Source organism: Cimex lectularius, unplaced genomic scaffold (assembly GCF_000648675.2).
Source record: "Cimex lectularius strain Harlan isolate CLEC.00 unplaced genomic scaffold, Clec_2.1 scaffold140, whole genome shotgun sequence".
Taxonomy (NCBI): domain Eukaryota; kingdom Metazoa; phylum Arthropoda; class Insecta; order Hemiptera; family Cimicidae; genus Cimex; species Cimex lectularius.
Window position 1 is genome coordinate 612,722 of NW_019392728.1, and position 22,127 is coordinate 634,848.

General features: G+C 35.4%; 1 protein-coding gene across 3 annotated transcripts in view; it reads left to right on the forward strand.

The window, feature by feature from the left end:
* LOC106665264 overlaps positions 1-22,127 on the forward strand; it is a 182,912-nt gene that overhangs the window by 81,832 nt on the left and 78,953 nt on the right. For all 3 annotated transcript variants that reach the window (XM_024226760.1, XM_024226762.1, XM_024226761.1), the window contains one exon: positions 9,438-9,482. The gene's annotated coding sequence lies outside the window, so the exon portion shown is untranslated. The remainder of the gene's footprint in view (positions 1-9,437; positions 9,483-22,127) is intronic.

Consider the following 22,127-nt stretch of genomic DNA (forward strand, 5'->3'; position numbering starts at 1 on the left):
TTAGTATTATATATCGGGTTGTCCGGAAAATAATGCAGGATTTTAAGTTTTCATTAAAAAAAATCTATATAAAATATTCTGTTTACGTTTACAGGATTACTCATTTGTATGAATGTCAACACTTATTAATCCTCTTCCAAATGATATTGTTTGTTTACCTCTGTAGCATTCCGCTACTTGGAAATAATTCAGTCATCCTTATAATGTCAAAGCGAGAATTTCGTACGATTTTCTTTTACGAGTTTAAACTCGGCCGAAGCGGAGCCCAAACGGCTAGAAACATTAACCAAGTCTGGGGCGAGGGTTGTGTTAATGAGTGCACTGTGCAAAGGTGGTTTAAAAAATTTCGGGAGGGAGATTTCAGCCTTGAAGATGAAGAAGGTCGTGGAAGGCCTTCCTCTCTTAATGATGATGTTCTGCGATCAGTGGTGGAAGAAAACCCCAAAACAACTGTTCGAGAACTTGCAGAGCAACTCAAAGTCAGTAAAACGACCGTCGCTGACCACCTCAAGGCGATTGGAAAAGTGAAAAAACTCGAAAATTGGGTTCCACACTCATTAAACGATCGCCAAAAAAATCAGCGCTTTGATGTTTGTGCATCACTTCTTTGTCGAAACAAAAATGACCCATTTCTGGCCAGAATTGTTACATGTGACGAAAAGTGGATTCTCTACGATAACACTAGACGTTCTGGACAGTGGCTCGACAAAGGAGAAGCTCCAATACATTTTCCAAAGCCCCCAACTCATCAAAAAAAGGTAATGGTTACGGTATGGTGGGCTTCATTTGGTTTAATACACTACAGCTTCTTAAATCCTGGCGAAACCATCAATGCTGAATCATACTGTAACCAAATTAATACCATGCATCAGAAATTGGCAGTAATGAAGCCCTCTTTGGTCAATCGGAAAGGGCCCATTTTGTTGCATGACAACGCTCGACCACATGTGTCACGTGTAACGTCACAAAAATTATTGGAGCTTGGCTATGAAACTTTGCCTCACCCACCCTACTCTCCGGACCTCTCGCCTACTGACTACCATTTTTTTAGACACCTGGACCACTACTTACAACACATAATATTCAAAAATCAAACGGAACTGGAAAATGCATTTATTGACTTTATCAATTCTAAAAATTCTGAATTCTACTCAGACGGAATTAATAAGTTACCAACACGTTAGGAGAAATGTATTGAGAGTATGGGAAATTATTTTGATTAAAGAACATTGCTTTAAAGTAACTAGTTTCTTGTTTTTTGTTTAATACCAAAATCCTGCATTATTTTCCGGACAACCCAATATATACATCATGCACGGTGGGCGACCAAGACCCGACAGATTAAATGCCTGGGTAGACTGGTACCCCATCCCTGAAAGGTCCGGGACTTGGTCGGCTCACGTGTCCTGTATAAATCTCTTGGACTTGTTCTCAAACCCCAAGATTTTGGACCATTTTATCTCGGGGAGTGATTTGGTGATGTCCGCTCCTTCAAACATTTCAAATCTAGAACTAGCATACCTATCACACTCTGCGAGGTAGTGCCTTGCCGTTTCTTATTTTATTTCGCAAAAACGGCAAAAAGGATCTGGTAGAATACACATTCCGGAGAGGTGTCTTCTCAGTGGGCACATTAGTATTAATAAAAAGGGGGAAATTAGTATTAATACTGTTAGTACAAAATCTGCCGAAAAAACAAAAACAATTTGTACTCTAGATTGTAGGCTTCTTTTTTAAGGAAAGTTTATTTATGAAAATTTCCCTTTACTATTCAGAAAATATGATCTCCAGACACAACAGTTTGTCCATTCTTTAAATATATGGATAAGAGACTGCGATAGTGTTCTTTTTAATCATTTTGATTTTTACCACCGACATTCCAAGGTAGAAATTTAACACAGTAGATAGAGAAATGACGAAATGCGTCTGATAAGCCTACGTAAATGGCGAGGGTAAGCGGACCAGGACGCTCTGTGAATGAACCAATGAAGATCATAAGATAACTATTGAGTTCGAGTATTCGATATCATCAGTGGTTGGTCTAATATGAAATGTAGTTTAGTCATGTCCGAAGCAAAACCAGGATCGATCACGGTAAACTACAAGTCCCTTGCAGACATCAAGAAATCTCACTAAACTGTTGCAGACTTTTTTCTTTTCTTTTTTGTTTAATAAAAAAATATTTTGTTTCCAATCAATTATTAATTTCTTAATTTACACGCGATGACGGTTTTTAATTATTGGTGTTGTTTTAGAAATGCAGACAGAATTTCTAGTTTTTGCTTGCCGGGTTACGGAGCAGAGAGTATATCTACGCGAATTTTTCGATTAGATTAGTTTTAGCTTAAAAATTATCATAAAGACAGTTTGGATATTCAGGTCCGTCTAGTTTCGCTGGTTTTGTCTGTTCAGACTGGTTTCTCCATTCCACCACCTTCGTGGTTGCTTTGTAAATATTCACTCATTCATTGTTATTGTTTGATATTTACAAGCCTACCTTTGGAGATAGCATACAGATTGAGCGAACCACCAGGATTCGAAAATGATCAACCGATAAGTTCATCACACCGCAGACCTTCACAGGAAAACCCGTTGAACTGTTTCGGTACTTCAATGTTTCTTTCAATAATAATAAAAGTATTTGTTGTCTAAAGCCACCTTCGACTTTCGCACGAAGTTGTCTTAGGATAATGATGTCGGTCTGGTCTAGCTTTTTGTCGGTCATATGCATCCCGGTATTCCATCTGTGGGTTTTTAAATATTCAATCTTTAATTATTGTTCGGAATTATTTACATACTCAGCTCATTTAATATAATAACGTATTTCATCCTTTATGGTTTATTCTATGAATGCAAAAATTATTTTTTATTGTGTGAAGCTGAACTTCGACTTTCACCAGAAGTATAATAATCAGGTCCGCCTAATCTCGCTGATTTTGTCTGCTAGTTTTCCGACGTTTCTCCTTCTTCAGTGGTGGGGTGGAAATAATTAAACATGAATAATTATATTGAGCTATTATAAACATACCATTGCATATGGCGAAATACGGGAACGCGTTTAACCGATAAAACCAGCGAAACTAGGCGGACCAGGATGATCGAAAAGCCTAAACTACACGCCATCCTATCGACTTCCATTAGAAATTTCATGTAACTTATTTCTACCCTTTATAATTTCTTCTGTTAAACAAAGATATTTTACATTGTGGGAAGCTGAAATTCTGGCGAAATTCAATATGGTTCGATATGTTGGTTCAACATGCATATATGAACTCAAACACTTACGAAAATCATGAGATATTTGTAAGAACACAATTGGACATGGTGAGATGCTGAAATGCGTCTGATAAATAAACTAGTGAAATTAGGCGGACCATTATCCAAAAAAGGCCGAAATGCCCGTTATCATGTTGACTTTCACTAAAAACCTAACTTATGTTAGCTCTTATAATTTCTTCTAAACAAAAGTATTTTATGTTCAAATTTAATATGGTTATCAAACATTGAAGTACATGAGTATCGTGCGATATAAACCTACAATTGGACATGGAAATATATTAAAGTCTGACACAGCGAGACTAAGCATTATCGGAAACGACGCATTCATTGGCCCGCAGACTTTGACAAGCCATCTCTCTAAACGGTTTCAGCCTTTTATCGTTTCTTCTGTTATGACCGCTACATTTTAATTCCAATCAATCACCTACATCATTGATGAGTCAATATTGTTTTAATTAAAAAAAAAAATATTGCGAATGGAAATTTTAGCCCATAAACTCTGTTGGAAATTATACCGGGTATGCCATTTTTATAGCTTTTCATGTATTATTTATTTTGAATTATTTCCCTTCAGTTTTCTTTTGTTTGATGGGCGTTAAAGACAAAAACCAATAAATGTAATTGCGGAGCAAATTGCTTTCAATAGTGTAACTAATTGTGGATGGATCGGCATTGTTTTCCATTTAGACAAACCGAGCCTTTTGATTGTTTATTTGCAGTTGGACATTATATTTATCCAGTCGCGATGATTCATAACCTTATAATTTATTAATTAAGGTTTTTAGTTGAGATAAAAAAGTCAGTGTCACGAGCGGGATTCGAACCCACGACCTTCGGCTAGATACGCCGCTGCTCTACCACTTGAGCTATCCTGACTTCGATCCACTCGGACACTATCTTCCCATCTCAACCCCAACCTTTTGAATTTTCCCTCCTTTTTGCCATTTTTCAATTTTATTTTTTTATTTTCACTGACTTTTTATCTCAACTAAAAAACTTAATTAATTGAAATATATTAATTGGTCAAGCGGACCACGAAACGAGTGAACTTATAATTTATAACCAAAAATCATGGTTGTCAAATTGTAAATCAGTTTAAATAACCTCCCCAATAAGGATTTAATGATTTAAAGATTTGTGCAGGCCATCTTAAAATGATTTGAAACAGGTCGTGAACAAAATGGACTAAAAATCTCGTTCCTTGAATTTATCGGCAGTCGTGTCCGTGAAGGAAGAAAGGGTAGAAAGCTGAAGTTTTAGGGCCCCAGGCAGAATGAATTGTCCTCCCCACAGATGAAACACTGAATAATGATAACTGCTAATTAGGAAGTCGTTCATAGATTTCTCCAGCGTGACAGCATCAAGCGAGGAAGTGCACATGTTGATTGCCAAGATACCAGAGATGTCTCCAGATCGGGCCCACGTAAATGATTTATCAGTGATCCAACTATCTAGTCTAATTAATAGACATTAATGTCGTTATATTTCTTTACGGCCTTTTGAAAACCGGCCGAAATGATCCGATCGTTAACAGTATCTGAAATTCGTGTCTCCCTGGGGCTGTCTCACTTTTCAACATGATATTTCCTTTTCGTTCGTTACCAAGCCCTGAGAACAAGTACTATTAGTGCCATCTCATAAATCTTGATTTCTTATGCCATTTTTGAACACCTTGTACGTTTTCCCTTTCGGTTGTCTTTTCGCTTATTTCGCTCTTTCGAGAAATTTCCGTTAAGGTAACGATTCTACGCCTTACGTATGCCACGAGCGAAAGTGTATCTCTAGTTACAGTGAAAACTTAACAAATGAAACAAACTTTATTAGTTGATGACAGATGAGCATTTTTTCGTGGATGATGTCGGGATGAATTCACAATTCTATTCGCCTGGATCGCTATTTGTAAAGTAAAATTGATGAAAGGGACTAGAGAGAGAAATGATACGGACGTCTCATATAACCTTTAACTTTCTCAGGACATGTTATCTGGGATTATTATCAAGGTCGAAGCCGTATTTTTGTTATAACCGTTCACCGCAGGACCGGGCTTAAAAGTCCGAAAAGGAACCGATCCGCCCAAATCCCATCCCGATTCGAAACAATCATCCGAGTGAAAAGTCTATAACGTTTCTACCGTAATGGCCCCATGAATATTTAAGGTGGATATCGTACCATTGTACTTTCTAAGAGGAACAACCGCTCTGATTGTAGAGAAATGACCTCTCCTCCCATGCAAATATCTCCTTTTGTGTCACGATCGACTTATTCCGCCAGACACGACTTTATTTCAAATAAATATGGTATGACTTATATAAAGTAGGAATTAGATTCACGAACAGGGCGGAGCCTTTTTCCACCTGAAACCTTCGTCTTGCCCGAATGAACGGGGATTAATTTGCACCGTCGTTTGGTTAACTTTCTAACGTCTTAATTAATATACAATAAAAATTTAAAACTATCGTTTTGTTAGTTTCAACTGGTGCTTCCGCCTCGAAGGACAAAAACAGGACGGAGCAACGACCCATGTGCTTCGACTTCCTTGATAATTAAAAATACAGCACGTTCTTTGATAAGCATATAGAATGAGCTGTATTTCAAACTTTTATTTTTGTTTTCCTACAACTATCAAACCATTTTTGGCGATTTAGTGCTATTTTAATTTGGCAATATTATTTGCAAACCCGATACGACCAACAGGAGAACAACTCTTGCCTACCCATTTTCCCTCAAAGAAATAGAGCAGTTTGTGATATTTTGGACAAAATTTCGAAAAAATTTTTTTGTTAATCTTAAAGAAAATTTAGCCGATACCTGACCCATAAGCAAAATAAAAATACAGTTCAATTTCTCGACGGCACCAAACTGAGCCTCAAAAACAACGAAAAATTCTATGATTTTTTCCATCCAATTTTGTCTGAATATTTCGAGTTACGACTAGACTGAAAAGAATCAATTGAAAGTAAAGTGAAATATACAAGTGACTTTAACATGCGAGAAAAAAGGTAGTCCAATAAGGACTACTAGCCACTAGGGTGACCCAGACTGTGTTAAGTGTGTTTTCTAGCACAAATGTGCTATTTGGAAATTGGTTGCTGCTCAATGCTAACAATAGTTACTCAACACTAAAAGATAGTTTGGTGCATGCTAACCATCCGCCAGTGTGCTATTTCGCCAACTTTTTTTTATTAATTTAGGTTAAGGTTTGATGTACTCACCACTTATCGTTTGTTTATAATAAAAGAGTTCGTCGACAAAGAAAGGTAGAAACAAATTAGATTACAAAATAAAACACAAAACTGCTTATTTTGTTTAGCTTGTAAAAAAACGAGCACGTTACAGACTTTTATTAAGGTTAAGTTTTCATTGAAAAGTTTAAAGAAGAATACAAATGAAAGGAATATTGTAGCTTCAGATTGTAGATGAAACTCACAAAAGAGGGAGTTTCATTAGGATAAATTCAATATCCTCAAACGACATCCAACAATTTCTTCCTTTATCCTCTATGATTGATTTACTAATTTCCTCCCAATATATTGTTTGCTTACAATGAAAGAGTTCATCGAAGGAAAAGAAAAGAAGAACCTGAAGATTATTAGGAAGGAAAACACGAAACTGTACTTATTTTGTTTAGGGGCCGACAAACGGTTGAGGTCATCGTTGGCTATCTGTGTGTTTTCCTTCTTTTTCTGGTTTTCATGCTTTGGTTTAAACTGCAGCCATTTGAGCGTGTTGGTCTGGTTACTGACTCTCTTCTTTTATCTGTATACTACTTCGATGTCTGAAAGTGCTAGCTCTTGTTTGTGCCTCAGGTTGGCAAATACAGAATAGAAACAAAACATACAATAGAAAACACACAATTCATTACCACAAACATAGAAGTCTGGTCACATTCGCCTCCCCCCCCCAGAGAACTCGATATTCCTCAAGGCGGGGTTCAAACCACTCCATTCGCGCTAATAACTTACTTTTACACTCCAAACGTCACTCTCTCATCCAAGAGTATACTCTATACTCCTCGGGGTGTGGTTTATCAACCCATTCCTTTCACGCTAATAAATTATATTCATTTCAATAGATCAACATAAACACAACACAAACACACATATAGTGTTTAAATAGTGGTCTACGATTTTACTTGTTTGGCATTATAAACAATAAATTAAGCATATTTACAACAACCACTCTCAAAAATATTTCAAAACCTATATGTTATCTTCCTGAATACTAAGCACATTAATTAAGTTGTTTTATGAAACAAATATATTGCTTTATTATCCTTTTTAAGTTCGAAAATTAGTTTAAAAAATTCTAGTAATTACAAGTTTAACCCAGATGTAATTTAAGACGAGTTATCTTGGCGATAACCTTGCAGTTATATCAATTCGTGCTTACTAGCACTTTTTCATAAATTGCCGAAATTTTTTCTTTCTTAAAGCACTGAAATAATTTCTCAGAGAAAAGGAGGCTTCCCTTCCGTCCAAGATTTGTTATTTAAATTTAAAACCATCTATATAAAGGTGCTTTTGTTGATAATTCAAACAAAACAAGACTGTTCTACTGTTTTTGTTTCCTATGATTTAACTCTTTCATTCCTGGTGGTTAATATTGAATTATTTTCCCTTGTTCTAATTTCTTGTGTCCCCTTTCTAAACTTAAAGTGAAAATTCCAAGGGAAATCTCTGGAAATAAAAATTCGATTATCCAATATAATTTTTCATCTCCTTGGCTCAAAAAAGATATTATCATCGGGAAAGATCAGTGTTTTGTTTTAAAAGTTTTTCACGGTTGATGTTATCTTGGGTCAACTTATTCAAAAGATCATTGTTACTAAGAAAGTTTTGCCTTGACTCTTATCGCCAGTACACTTGAAAGTTACCAAAGAAACAGACAGAGGTTAAACTGCTTAATTGAGACAAACTGAAGAGAGAATTAAGAAAAAAAACCTTGTGAAAGTTTTCCCAAATCTGCACTGTTAATCTGAAGGTGTGAACAGTGATGTAAACGCGAATATGTCGGCTCTCCATCGATCACCGGCTAATTGCTCTTCTGCCATTGTCTCGCATCTCGTTCTTCCTAGGTGAATGGGTTTCAAGGAACGCCTTTTAAGGATTTTCGAAAGCCAAAGTGATCCGCGGATAAGGCGGAATGTAGGGATCTGGGAATCTTAAAACGACCATCCTCGCCGCTTCTTGTTCTATGCCCCTCCAGTTCGAATTTCCCCTGATGTTTCGGCACTTTCGAGGTACGATATTTCGTGTTAACAAATCTATTAGGGTGAGCCGTAGCAAACAATTACATTCTGGGATAATTCTTACGTTACAAGTTTTACAACTTTCTAGTGTACTTAAGGTTGCGGTCGGAACTTGCTCCGGTTTTTTCCCTCCTTCTCTTTCACCACCTTTAACAAAATTCAAATATCTCTTACATCTTAGATAAAGCGGGAAAATATTAAATCTGAGGCCGCAAGAATTGAAAATATCAACGTAGTTTTATTCGAATAAAAAAACAGGGCAAGCAAATCAACTTTTTATACCCATTTTAATAAGTAATTTATTTAATATATATAATAAATCGTGAAATTTCTCGTGGAGCTCTACGGACTGATAAATCATGAACTTGAGTCGTGCCGATCATCCTGCTCCGCCTATCTCTGCTATTCAGATCTGTCAGAGTTGTTTGCATATTTCCTCGTCTTTAGTGGTGTGTTTGTTTAATAAAAATCACTCTCAGTGAAACGCAAGACCTAACGTAAGAATATCGCGAAATGATGAAACGTTCTTGAGATACAAAAGCATAGAAGATATCTGAACAACAAACTTCATTTTAAAGAAAACTTGTATTTTACTGATTTTTTGATCATATAGATTATAGGTTTGAGAATTAGTCTCTTATCCTTGCATTTCTTTTACCTTGCGTTGTCGCTGGTTGCGCGGTTTTGAGCTGACAATAATATAGTCAAAACAGGGAGCATTGGCGGAATTAGTGCCGTGACCGTGTGAAAATATGTTTTCTGATCCCATTTCTAACATGTATTTGCAATATGTAGTAAACGATACAAATAAAACAATTTAAAAAACTGTACAAAACTACAAAAAACATTTTAGTAATATTACTCATGATATTTAACATTTTTAAATAACATATTTTTTATTTTATTTTAGGGATTGAAGAAAAGGACAGATGAGAAGCAGCAAGTCGGATAAAAGGTATGGATATTATCATTAATTGAATTTTTCAAACCTAAATTACTTCCTCAGTTCTGTATGACGTACAAGTAAAAGAAGACAAACCTTTGAAAATTATTCGGTATTTCTTGATCTTCACGATAATCGTACATTTCTCTTTCAATATCAATACACCTGCTGTAACCACAAGTTTAATAAAAGCAAAAAAATCGTTATTATCTTTTTATGGCTCAACTTGTGTTTTGTAAATTAGGCGAAGAGAACATAAAAATTGTAATACGGTATTACACGACTACAAGTGTGAAGGAGCATAATTTTTCTTGTAGATCAAAATGATACACCGGTAATTTTCATGGTTAAGAGTTTTACGGGTCGTAAGCATTAAATCTCATTATCATGTGTGTTTTTATTATTTTTAGTTTATGTTACATTTGTTACCATTTAACAAGATTTTTTAAGACAATATAATTGAACGAGACCTATTCCTATTATAGAAAATATCAAGTTGATCTTTATCCGAATAGGTGTTGATGATGACATGAGAGCCTAAAAGGTTTCACATATAAAGGCAACGCTAATTATTTTAATTATAGAAGGTATTAATTATATAAGGAGGAAATTAATTATCCGGAAAACCATTTCTCCGAAACAAGAAAGCATCTGAAAGATATCCTAATGACTTCCTCATCTTCACACAAACTGTCCCACGGATGCTCTTTTCGTTTCAGATGTTGCAAATCTTTTATATAGATAATTAATTTTTTGATTATGTCCATCTTGATTTTATGGAACTTCATAATATGTTGATGGTTTGGGAGTAAATTTTCTTTTCCACAACAGGCATTTATTTTGTCAGACGCGTTTCGGTCTAACATAGACCATCTTCAGTGGCTAAATAACAAAAGTGGTACAAATTATATACTAATTATATGCAGGCAATTAGATAATTAAATTTGATGTAAGCTAATAATAAATACTTTACCAAAATGATTATTATAACATTTTGTTATATAATTTATTATGTCCTAACCTCAAATTTCCTTACCTGCATATGACCATTTTGTTATATGGTCACTGAAGATGGTCTGTCTATATTAGACCGAAACGCGTCTGAAAAATTAAATGCCTATTGTGGAAAAGACAATTTACTTCCTACCTCAAATTATACGGACAATTGTACTAATTGGTTAAAAAGGGCCAACTAGTCGAGAAGAAAGTCGAGGCACGCTCCGTCTCATCACGAAGTTTACGCTCTTTAACACTCCATCCCTCCACTTTGTGCAATCACGCCCTGCTCAACCATTCATGTATTCACAGACGGAATCCTCGAGACAAGGATCTGGATATGGCGAAAGGAGTGCCCTTTGATTTCCTTCTGCTTCCTGGTCAAACGGTTTCGGCAATCACCGTAGATCTTTCTCCATGAGTGACGGCGTTACCGTCATTTTTTACAGTAGCCTCCTGTTTATCGAAAGTGGCTGGTGTGAAAACACGACTAGAAAACTAGATATATTGAAAAATCATTAGTAGACAGAGTTCTAATCATTGCGCAACAGAAGATGATAATCGTGGGAGTATTATAAAGTATTATTTTTATATAAGTAAACAGAAAAACTAAGGAAACAAGAAACTAAGGAAACATCCATAACGATGGGAAGAAGACAGAAATAACGTAATTGATACTGAAAAATTACTGTTACAAATCAGTCATTGTAATAATAATTCCTTCTCATCTTCCTTATTTCAAAGAAATCAAGGGAACTGATATAAAATATAATATTATAAAATCAATAATAACATGTGATTTTTGCCTAATGCTGTGTTGTGTTCTGGCGATTCCAAAAGTATAGCAGGCTATTCAATTTTCCTTTATACTTTTATTTTAATTTTTTTAATTAGAGTTATGAAGCAAGTATCTTTAAACTGATGCTATGATGATGATTAGTATACAAGGAAGCGGGCTTTGGTATTCAAGCATTGTAGCCTTTTAGCTTATTTTAGTTTCCTAGTTGCTTAGTTCAGTTCAATCTTTTTAAGAAGTAGAGGGTCATTGACTTTTATTCCTTCAATTCTTTTTCCCGGGTCAACTTGGTGCCCTAGGTTATGGTTCCATTGATTGGTTGCTTTGTATTCGAAGATAATATGGATGTCAGTTTCTTCCTCCTCATTGCATAATCGAAAAATGGGGTCGATGAATATACTCATGCATTTTCCCAGTAACCGGTATAACTCACTCCCATGAGTATTACCCTAATTGTAGCAATGTTTATACCAGTTTTGGCGAGGGCTTTTCAACTATGAGTTTATTATGTCTAGTACCTCTATAATTCAGCCATTTTTTTCTGGGCCCATTCGGAGGTCGGGGACGGTCTGGATCTCTAGTTAGTCCTGAAGATCCTTTTCTAGTCAGCATGCTCTTTGTTCATTACCCTAAATACTTTTGCGTCTTGGCACTAAAGATATTGCCAGGTTTCCCAGTTGTTGGATGCATTCACCGACTATTTTGGATGTGACCTTCTTACGTGCTAATGGTTTTAGAGCTGCGTGACTTTTTGATCTCATGAGGATTTGTTTGTTCATCTAAGGTTTCTTGTGACACAAGCATTGTCAGTTTTTCTAAAAGGCCGAAGAGTACTTTCCTCAAGAGTTTGTTTGCTCATATTTTCGGTTTTCACAGCATTTATCTGGCCTGGTTCCTCCAGGAATGGGTATCTGATTTTATTTATATTGTCGCTCAACATGCCTCATTCAAATTATTGGTGTCTGTAAGAGCTTTTCCTTGTTATATTTTGGAAGTCCAATAGTTCATTTCAGGCAGCTGATGGGGATGTTGTCAACATGCATGGATTTTCTCGTATTTGCACACTGTTTAATCTTTGATCAGCCTGTTTTTGTTTGAGCTTTAGCCTACTAGATTAATGAGCTATACCTTACGTCTTGTTACTGCCGAACAAGCCATTTTCAGCTTTAGTCCCCAAGATTTACCAACAGTTCTTCTGCTAGCCATTAGAGATATTTTACTTTAGGTTATGATGTGTAGGTTCCAGGATAATTTGTTGGTAATGATTTGTCAGTGTATCTTGTAAGATTTTGTATGGTAAAAGCATTGAAAGCTGATATTTCAACATAAAAGATTTTGGTGTTTTCACCTAATATATCAAACCCGTAGATACATCAGGCAATGGATGAAGAATAAGTCCTCGGTGGTGAAAGAGACATGCGAAAAACTTCATCAACGGTTTTTATCTAAAATAACGGCATAACTATTAAAACGAGGACGTGTTAGGACTAGAACAATAGTTTGACTTGACTACAGACTCCGAAGGCAGATGTGGGGAAACAAGCCTCTGTAGATATTGCCAGAAAGAAGAAGAAACAGAAAAACATTGCATCTGTTGGTGTGAATGGTTATGCAGGCTGAGATTCTTACTCCTGAAAGAATAAAAGGCCGATCTCAAGGATACACATGGTATTCCTTGATAAAGGTTTGGGTCAAAAGCCTTAAAATTGAGGAAAATTGGGAAGTTTTAGATAGTAATGGAGATGCACAATAGGCCAATACTGGTCGCGGTGGGTATATCGTTAAGAGCCCGACTACTTTATCCTTCAATTTTTCCCTAATTAGTTTAAATACTCATACTTTGAGCTTACTCAGAATAAACTTGGCCTTTTGTAGTTCATGTCGAGAGACGTGGTTGTAGAATTCTCATACCTGACGATGAGCTAAAAGCTCGAAATCCTTATCGTTGGAAAACAACTTACTGTGAGTAGGAACTATCTTTTTAAAAGGATTGAATACCGCACTCACTCCACCATTCATTTCCAAACTTGGCTCGGCTCCTTCATTGGTTTTGGCCCATTTTCACGATTTCTTCTTTTCGTTATGTTGCAAACAATGTTGATAAATAATAATAATAAAATAATACAGCCAATTTTTTTCATTTTTGTATAGTGTGGATTTTGTTTTGTGTATATAAAGTGGGGTTTTTTTGAGCCGACAGACAGCTGAGGTCATCGCTGGCCCTCTGCGTGTTTTTCTTCTTCCCTTTTTCTGGTCTTTCATGAGTATTTTGTTTTAAACTGCAACCATTTGAGCGTGTTGGTCTGGTTCCTTACTCTTTTCTTTTATCTGTGTACTAATTCGATATCTGAAAGTGCCTCTCGTTTGAGCTTCAGGTTGTCAAATACAGAATAGAAACAAAACATACAACACACGCATATAAATGTTCATTATCACAAACATAGTCTGGTCACATTCACTCCTCCAGAGTATTCGATATTCCTCGGGGAGGGGTTGAACCCACTCCATTCTTGCTAATAACTTACTTTTACTCTCTAAAATCACACACTCACCCCGAAGTATTCGATATTCCTCGGGGCGGGGTTATATACCCCGTTCCTTGCTAATAAATTCATTTCAATAAATTAACACAGACACAACCCAAGCTCACAAAAACACTACATACATTTTAAAATCCGTATAGCACTGAGGACTAGACGGCGATTTGTGCCCGCCGCCGTGCCCCAAGACTACGCACAGGTCGGAAGATATGCCAAAATATTGTTTTGTATTTTTAATTTTTTATTATTATATTTCCCAAATGTTTAGTCCCCATCCTCTTCATTTGTTTTTGGAATCTATATAAGCTTTCCAAACCTTTTCCTTGTATATATATTTTTCCAATGGAGTTGGTTCTAACAGTATGTCTAAGGCGTGTTGATAGGGTTGCTGTCATTGTCCCTGTGTTGCGTAAATTGGCTAATCATTACAATTTTTTTTTTTTTTGATAGCTTGTTTTGATTGAACTTCAATCTAACAGATTACTGCGCCAAGGAATATCTTATGCCTTACTATTGACCTGTGAACCAATATGTTATAAATATCAGCTAAGTAAACTTGAGAAAAGATTTCTTTGTACTGTATGTTGACAGTTTACATTTAATGACTTAAAATATCTAACTTCGGCCAAAATATAAAATAAAATAAAAAATAAAGAGAAAAATTCCGAAATAAGGGAGTAAGAAGCTTCTAAGTCCAGTCAGTTTCTTCTGTCTACTGCACGTATTTGTAAGCGGATATTTTGTAAAACAACAAACGGCGAGACTCCCAGTCGCTTCGGCGACAGAAACGAGTCCTTGGCTTTTTATCAGGTTATGTAAATCCCGGGGGACTTCACCTGTTCCGCTTAGAATCAAGGACTCCGTGAGAACTCCGACCTTTCCTTCGATTCGCCCGTTAAGAAACATTTCCCCAGCTCTTACAATGGACCCACACGCCGATCGGCCGTTATCCAACCTAGGAATGGACGACGATATCCGCCTATTTCCATTCGTAATGTAACGATCTCGTTTCGATAAGTGAAAGGTCCATTGTTTAACAACGATCAGCGTTATTTTTTACGTTGTTGCAATTCCATTTTTTATTAAATAATGACTGTAATTAGGTTAGCAAATCTCATCATTGATCTGGAAATAGTGACTAGGAAAAATTTCTGACAATCTTGCCTGGAAAAGTACATCTACTTAGTAGAAAATGTTTCTACGCACCTCGATCATTTCAAAAACCACAGATTTTTCCTAATTCTACAGTATTTTGAATATGATTAAACATTCTTATATTTTTTTTTTTTTTTAGGCTAAATGTAATGTGTAGTACGTTCATCCGCCACCGTGTTACCAAAATCCATATATTCGCCCTCTCATTTCTACACTAAACCAATTTTTTTTTTCGTTTTCTAAACGGATTTATTATTGAGTTGCAAACTTTTAAATAAAAAAGAAAAATAAATAAATCTGTATTTTTGATTTTTTTTAAATTTTGTTCTAAAGAGGTTTTATAATGAATAAATGGGATTTACACAGCCAAAATGTTTTTCAAAAAAGCTTCCTAACGAGAAATTTACTCCAAATCTAAAACCGAATGGCTCACGTCTCTTAACTCATAATTTGTAGTAGTGAATGATGTAAACCCGCACCAGCATCGTTTTTTAAATTTTTTTTTACGAGGGTTCGCAACGGCAGAGGTTATATCAACCTTCGGGGTGCCGGTGTTTTTGAAAAAAAGCCCATTTGTAAATATGTCGGGTTCGAATGCAGGACCGCTGGATTCGAACCCGGGACCTTTACCTTACAGTGATGAGCGCCGTGTCAACGCCTAAAACGTTGCGGCCACTGAGCCCCCCCTAAGCATCGGTTTAAACTACACCATCAAAATCACTTATTGGAAGGGGAAGATTTTTTTTCCCAAATAAGTCAATAATCTGAATTTCATTCTACGACTTATAATATCATAATAATATTTATTTGTTAAATTTTACGTACTTTTCCAAATACGTACGTCTACTTGTATGTGTGTCATTCTGTTTCAGATTTACCGTAAATTTCTCTTTCTAATTTTTAATTTATTTTTTGTTTGCTTTCATTTAAACGTTTTGTAAACCAATTGGCATAATTTATATGATGTTAGGAGTTGACCGTTCAAAGTACGAAAAATTTATAGTGGTATAGAAATAAGAGGTCAAATAAATGAGGCGATTTAGTTTCTTTCTTTTGGATTTTATTTATAATATTTTGATTAGGTACAATCAGCCTTATTATTGAATAAAACGATGCAGTCTAACAATGAAAATATTCTACGCCGATATTGTACGTACCCCAAATACAGTCAATATTCGAGCAAAGAATCGTCTATGCTCGTACCATACCGGTTTAAACTTCTGACCGATTTGACCAAAAACATTTCTACTAAGTTCTTTCAATTAATTAAGGCTTTTAGTTGAAATAAAAAAGTCGGTGTCACAAGCGTGATTCGAACCCACGATCTTCGGCTAGATACGCCGCTGCTCTACCACTTGAACTATAGTGACTTTGATCCACTCGGACACTAACTTCCCATGTCAACCCCCACCTTTTTGAATTTTCCCTCCTTTGCTTTTCAAGCTTTTCCTTACAAAGCTGTACGGACCAAAAGACTGTCCAGCCAGGTGGTAGATTCCTTTCTTCGACCTTTCAAGGTTTTTTTGAACCTTTGACTTTTACTTTTCTGTACACATTTCACCATAAATATTTATAGTTTTTTCGTATCCGCTTTCTCGCAATAAAGTACACAATAATTAAATTGTAATCTTCAGTGGTTTAAAGCAATTAGAACTCGTAAAAAAGGTCAGAATCACGGAAAATAACACAGACCCTCCTCTGAGAGGGAAGAAGAACGATAATAATCAGAACAAAGTGATCATAAACGACCAAATTAAAAAAAAAGCATAATTGTACAACAACAATATTATTCTGCTTGGATATAAAAAAAAATTAATGCATACGAGAAATTCACAATCGCATGTTTCTAATCAGCCTAATTAACCAATTCCTATAAATAATTTTAATCATAAAACATACTACTTTTTAGTATTATTTACTACTTTTTTCCTCATTATAAAATATACAACGAAGTACACAACAATTCTAATTTAATTTGTAAGAGATCAATGTAAAAATAAAAGTTGTAAAAAATTCGAAACGCGTCAGAAAGCAGGATGGACTGACGAGGACGATCACTGCCCTCGGAGACTGCCAAATTACAAAACTACCATAATTGTGAGATTTCTTCTTGAAATCGGCTGGGTTACGAACCTGTAGTTTGGTCGTTTTCGATCACCCTGGTCCGCCTTTCCTCGCTGTTTTGGTCTGCTTGGGCCTTTCGACATCTTCGACGGTACCTGCTTATTATTTGTTTCGTCATAAATAATATTCAATGATGTACAGAGCGTATTGTTTAATGTTATTGTTGTTTGTTAATAAAACGAGGGAAAGCACACACCAACCACTTAACATGTCGAAATTACGAAACGTGTCAGACAAAAGCAGCCAGTTCCCCGCAGACCTCAAAAAGAAATCTCGCCTTACAAAAGTACTGTAGTTTACTATATTTGGTTAGAACACTTCTGATCGAAATTAAGCAACGTACTATTGAAAATGAGAATATTGTTAAAATAAAATCCTTTTTGGTCGTTGATGCACCAATTTTTCAGTTATTTCAAGTCTTCTTACATTTATTTTTCTTTCTTAAAGTTACAATTCTTTTTCATCAGTATTTTAGCATATTTGAATTGATGATATTCCGTTTTTTAAATAAATACGTACTTCTAGTTTAGCATTATTTAAAAGTTAAGCACAGAATGTCTGTCGCAAAAAGAAATAGATGAGAAAGTTCACCTAGTTGTCGTAATTTGTGGTTTCGTGCTTTGAAATGAATGGAATGACCGCTGAAAATATATCGCTTGTCAATGGGACGTAGGTAATGTACAGTTATTGTCCTCCACCCTCGTTTCCTTTTATTTAGCCCGGCGGGACTGCAATCCGCTAATGGTATTTCGCTTAACGCCCCTTGTCAAACAGGCGTGATTAATCGCCAATTGATGTGCCATCGGTATCAGACGAACCCTGTATAATTTAAGCCGGTTTATTCACCTCCGGTTTTCCGCCCGTTTCCTACTCGACGACCACTCATTAAAGGAACGTTTTATTTTGTTAAGCCTAGTTAGGAAAAAAAAAGATTTTCTAATGAAATAGCAACACGCGATAACATGCTCCGATATGTAAATTTTCCATAGAAAAAAAAAAAAAAAATAGCATAGATCTAAGGAACGAGACGTGATTACAGTGACACTCGTTTTACAAAAGAAACAAGCAAGCGTTTATCATAAATTCAAAATTGCCATTGCACTAACACGCGACCAGATTTTTGCCAAGTGCAAAAAAAAAAGTATTTCAAATATCTCTCAAATATCTCGGAAAGACAACAGAAAAATAGTCTAAGAAATAATTTTAACTTAATAATTAATACTTATAAATAAATACTTAATAATTAATATTTAATAATTATTACTTAATAATTTAATTGTTAATCAAATGATCAACGATATAAGCAACGGTTTTGGTTGAGATAAAAAAAGTCAGTGTCATAAGCGGGATTCGAACCCACGACCTTCGGCTAAATAAGCCGCTGCTCTACCGCTAGAGCTATCGTGACCTCGATCCACTCGGACACTAACTTCCCATCTCTACCCCACCTTTTGAATTTTCCCTCCTGTTTGCCATTTTTCAAATGTCGTGTAATCTTTTTGATTCTGGCGACAAATGAAATGGCCACGGAGAGCTTTATCTCAATCAAAACCTTAATTAATTGAAAAAATTTGTCAAGCGGACCACGAAACCTAATAAATGTAATAAGCGAAATGAAATATACTTCACTAAAGCTCTCCGAGGCCATTTCAATTGTTGCCGAGAATCAAGTAGATTACACGACGTTTGAACAATGGCAAAAAGGAGGGAAAATTCAAAAGGTGGGGTTGAGATGGAAGTTAGTGTCCGAGTGGATCGAAGACACGACACCTCAAGTGGTAGAGCAGCGGCGTATTTAGCCGAAGGTCGTGGGTTCGAATCCCGCTCGTGACACTGACTTTTCATCTCAACCAAAACCTTAATTAATTGAAAAGAATTTCTTTTCAGAGGATCTTCGGAAGAGGTCAATAATGGTGGTTTGACCTCTTCCGAAGATCCTCTGAAAAGACTTCTTGTATCCAGCAGGTCGATGATCTTGTTCATCGTGAAAAGAATTTATTTGGTCATGCGGACTACGAAACTACTTAAACTGTTTACACGGAGAAAAGTACATAATCAAAATCGTTTAATTTTACGTATTATCTATTAAATCGTACAAAAATAAAAAATAGTCTTATAGCCAAATTTTATTATTTCCACCCTACATGATAATTTTTTTCAATTGCCTAAACAAATTAGCAGTTTTTATTATGGAATTCTGGTTTTCACACAATCAGCATTTATATATATACAGCATTTATTTCCTATACACACTTCTGCGATGACTTTACAAATTATAAAAAAAAATACTAAAAGGTTTTGCGATTGTACAACCTTCTCGTATGGACACGTTTTTCTACATTTTGTTTTGTTACATTGTGTTATAATCACACCAATATATTACAATAGACAAAGGCAATTGTATAAAATCACGTGGACTCGAATGATAATACAAAACGTCCTATTTACACATTCCACTTACCAATTGGTGATCACAATTTTTCTTACTGTAACTTCACTATTTAATTCTAATAGACAACACTTTTATTATACAGCGTGTTCTATAATGAAAAGCACAATAAATAGACTTAGTCACTCCCTCAGGGGTGATTTTATCCTTTGATAAACAAATTAAAAATTTTATTACAGAATTTATTGCTTATGAACAGTTTTTCTTATGGTAACTTCATTATTTAATGTTAGTAATATTATTTTTAAAAGTTTCCTAATAAAAAATATGACAAATAAACCTCAGGGGTATTTTTGTCCCTTTGGTCTTAAAGAATTTTTTATTCTTAATACAATTTTTCTTACCATCACTTCATTATTTAATGTTAATAATATTATTTTTAATAATATGCTCTCTAATGATAAATACGACAAATAAACTTATTTCCTGGAGTGATTTTATATTTCGTTGAAAATGAATTACAATTTTATAACAGAATTTTCGATTGCACAAGTTCATGTGAACTTTTTCCTACGATCATGTCAATTTTAATGGCAATAATATTTGTGTGGTGATTAGTGACCGTTAATCGATAATTATTCAGAAATCGTGAAATGCGGTCTGGTGTGATGTAGGTTTCAGAAAAACATTTTCTTTATCGTGCCAACGTTTCGATCTTTATTGAGATCATCTTCAGGGCTCAAACTGCTTGTCTTCTGTGTAATTGTCTCAACACGACACGCAAGAATGGCACAATTACACAGAAGACAAACATTTTGAGCCCTGAAGATGATCTCAATAAAGATCGAAACGTTGGCACGATAAAGAAAATGTTTTTCTGAAACCTACATCACACCAGACTGCATCTCACGATTTCTGAATAATTAGGCAGTACTATTACTTAATAATGTGTTGTCCAATGAAAAGTACAACAAATAGACTTATGTGCATATTCAGAGGTGTTTTGTTTTTAATTTAAAACGAATTTACCGTTGTCAACCCCGACGACCAAACCAGTCACATTCAGCAACCGCCTGCGGAACCCTCTCGATCTCTACTGTAGTACAATTTATAATTAATGTCCATGGGAGAATACCTATTAAAATTATATATTAACTGATTTTATAAACTTGAATGCCTAAACTAATCAGTTTCAACTAGTATTACTAATCAATTGCCTGCCTCTGATGAACATGTCAACAGATGTTTTTGCTACTTTTTTATCATAGAAATCGCTTCGCTAGAAATTGATTATCGAAATGTTATTAAAGCACGTTTCTTTGGCATGTATTATCAACAAAGCCTGTAAACATTACAAATACTGATGAGCGTGATTTGTCTGGTATAAATTAGACATTAAATTGATTACTATACTTGGCACATCAGCACAGAAAAAGACGTGGCCGTTCCGGAGGAATGCCGTGGAAGCGAAATAGGATCTTCGGCAAGATAAACTGTTTTTTTTCTTCTTTCGTTTCAAGTTAGAAAATTTGTCATCGAAAACTCGTCAAAAACGTGAATCCCAGGACCCGATCGCCTCTACGGAAACGTTCGTTAAATATTTCCAATCGTGATCCCTATATAGAGATATACCACGGCTTCCGTCCGACGATTTCGAGCCCCTTTTCATTATCCGTCCCCCTCTGTAATTTACCCGTTTCGAATTTGACGTTCTTCTAACCAAACACCAGTTGTCTTGCTTATCTGATCACTTTCTTCGGGCTCGGAGGGTTTGTCGGTTTACTCGTCATTTCCATCTCTCTGGTTGACCCTTCTCGGCGTAAATTCTACAAATCATTACCTTTAACAATACTTTCTCTCTTTCTCCCAGACATACTTTAAGGCAATTGAAAAATTTTTGTATTTTTTTTTTAAAGTCACATTTAATATTTTTCAATCTTTGTTGAGTCATTTTCGAGATACTGCAAGAAAAGGATAAAATTTCGTCAAAACCCTTAAGAGAACTATTTTTTAATCTAATTTTATAAAACGTGCAGATCAGAACTTTTTCTGATCTCAGGGTTTTTCTGTGTCATCGAAGGGAAAGAAAAGCCATTTTTGAACATCAGTCACATTCATTTGGTTATGTAAATCTCGACAATAAAAGCCAAAATATTTGCTCCAAACAGGAGGAAATAAATAATAAATGCGTAAGGGATAAAATATACTGATCCTGCTGTCTCACTATTTTGATGAACAAATGTGCGTCTAAAAAAGTAAGTCCTCCAAGCTTTCGAAATCAACTCAAATCTAGTCTGGACTTGCGTAAATATCCTAAAAAAATGGAATGTACAAATAGTTTGACACTAATCCGAGTTCCAGGTCAGGAGGGAGTTTCTAGCAACGAGGCGGTAAACCTCTTAGCCAAAATTAAGAACGACACGTAGGACCAAATACATTTTGAGGCATAAATTATAGACACAGAAAAAGAACTGGAATGTTGAGTTACTAAAGATCACAACAAATTCTGGGAACATATGCCAGACAATACTACAGGGAATCCTTCTAATTTATTTACAAGATATGCTCCAGTAAAATACCAACAAACAATATTTGACTCATAAATAATGACCAATATAAATTATTTCGGGAGGAGGCAGAGGGAACAGAACTTATTC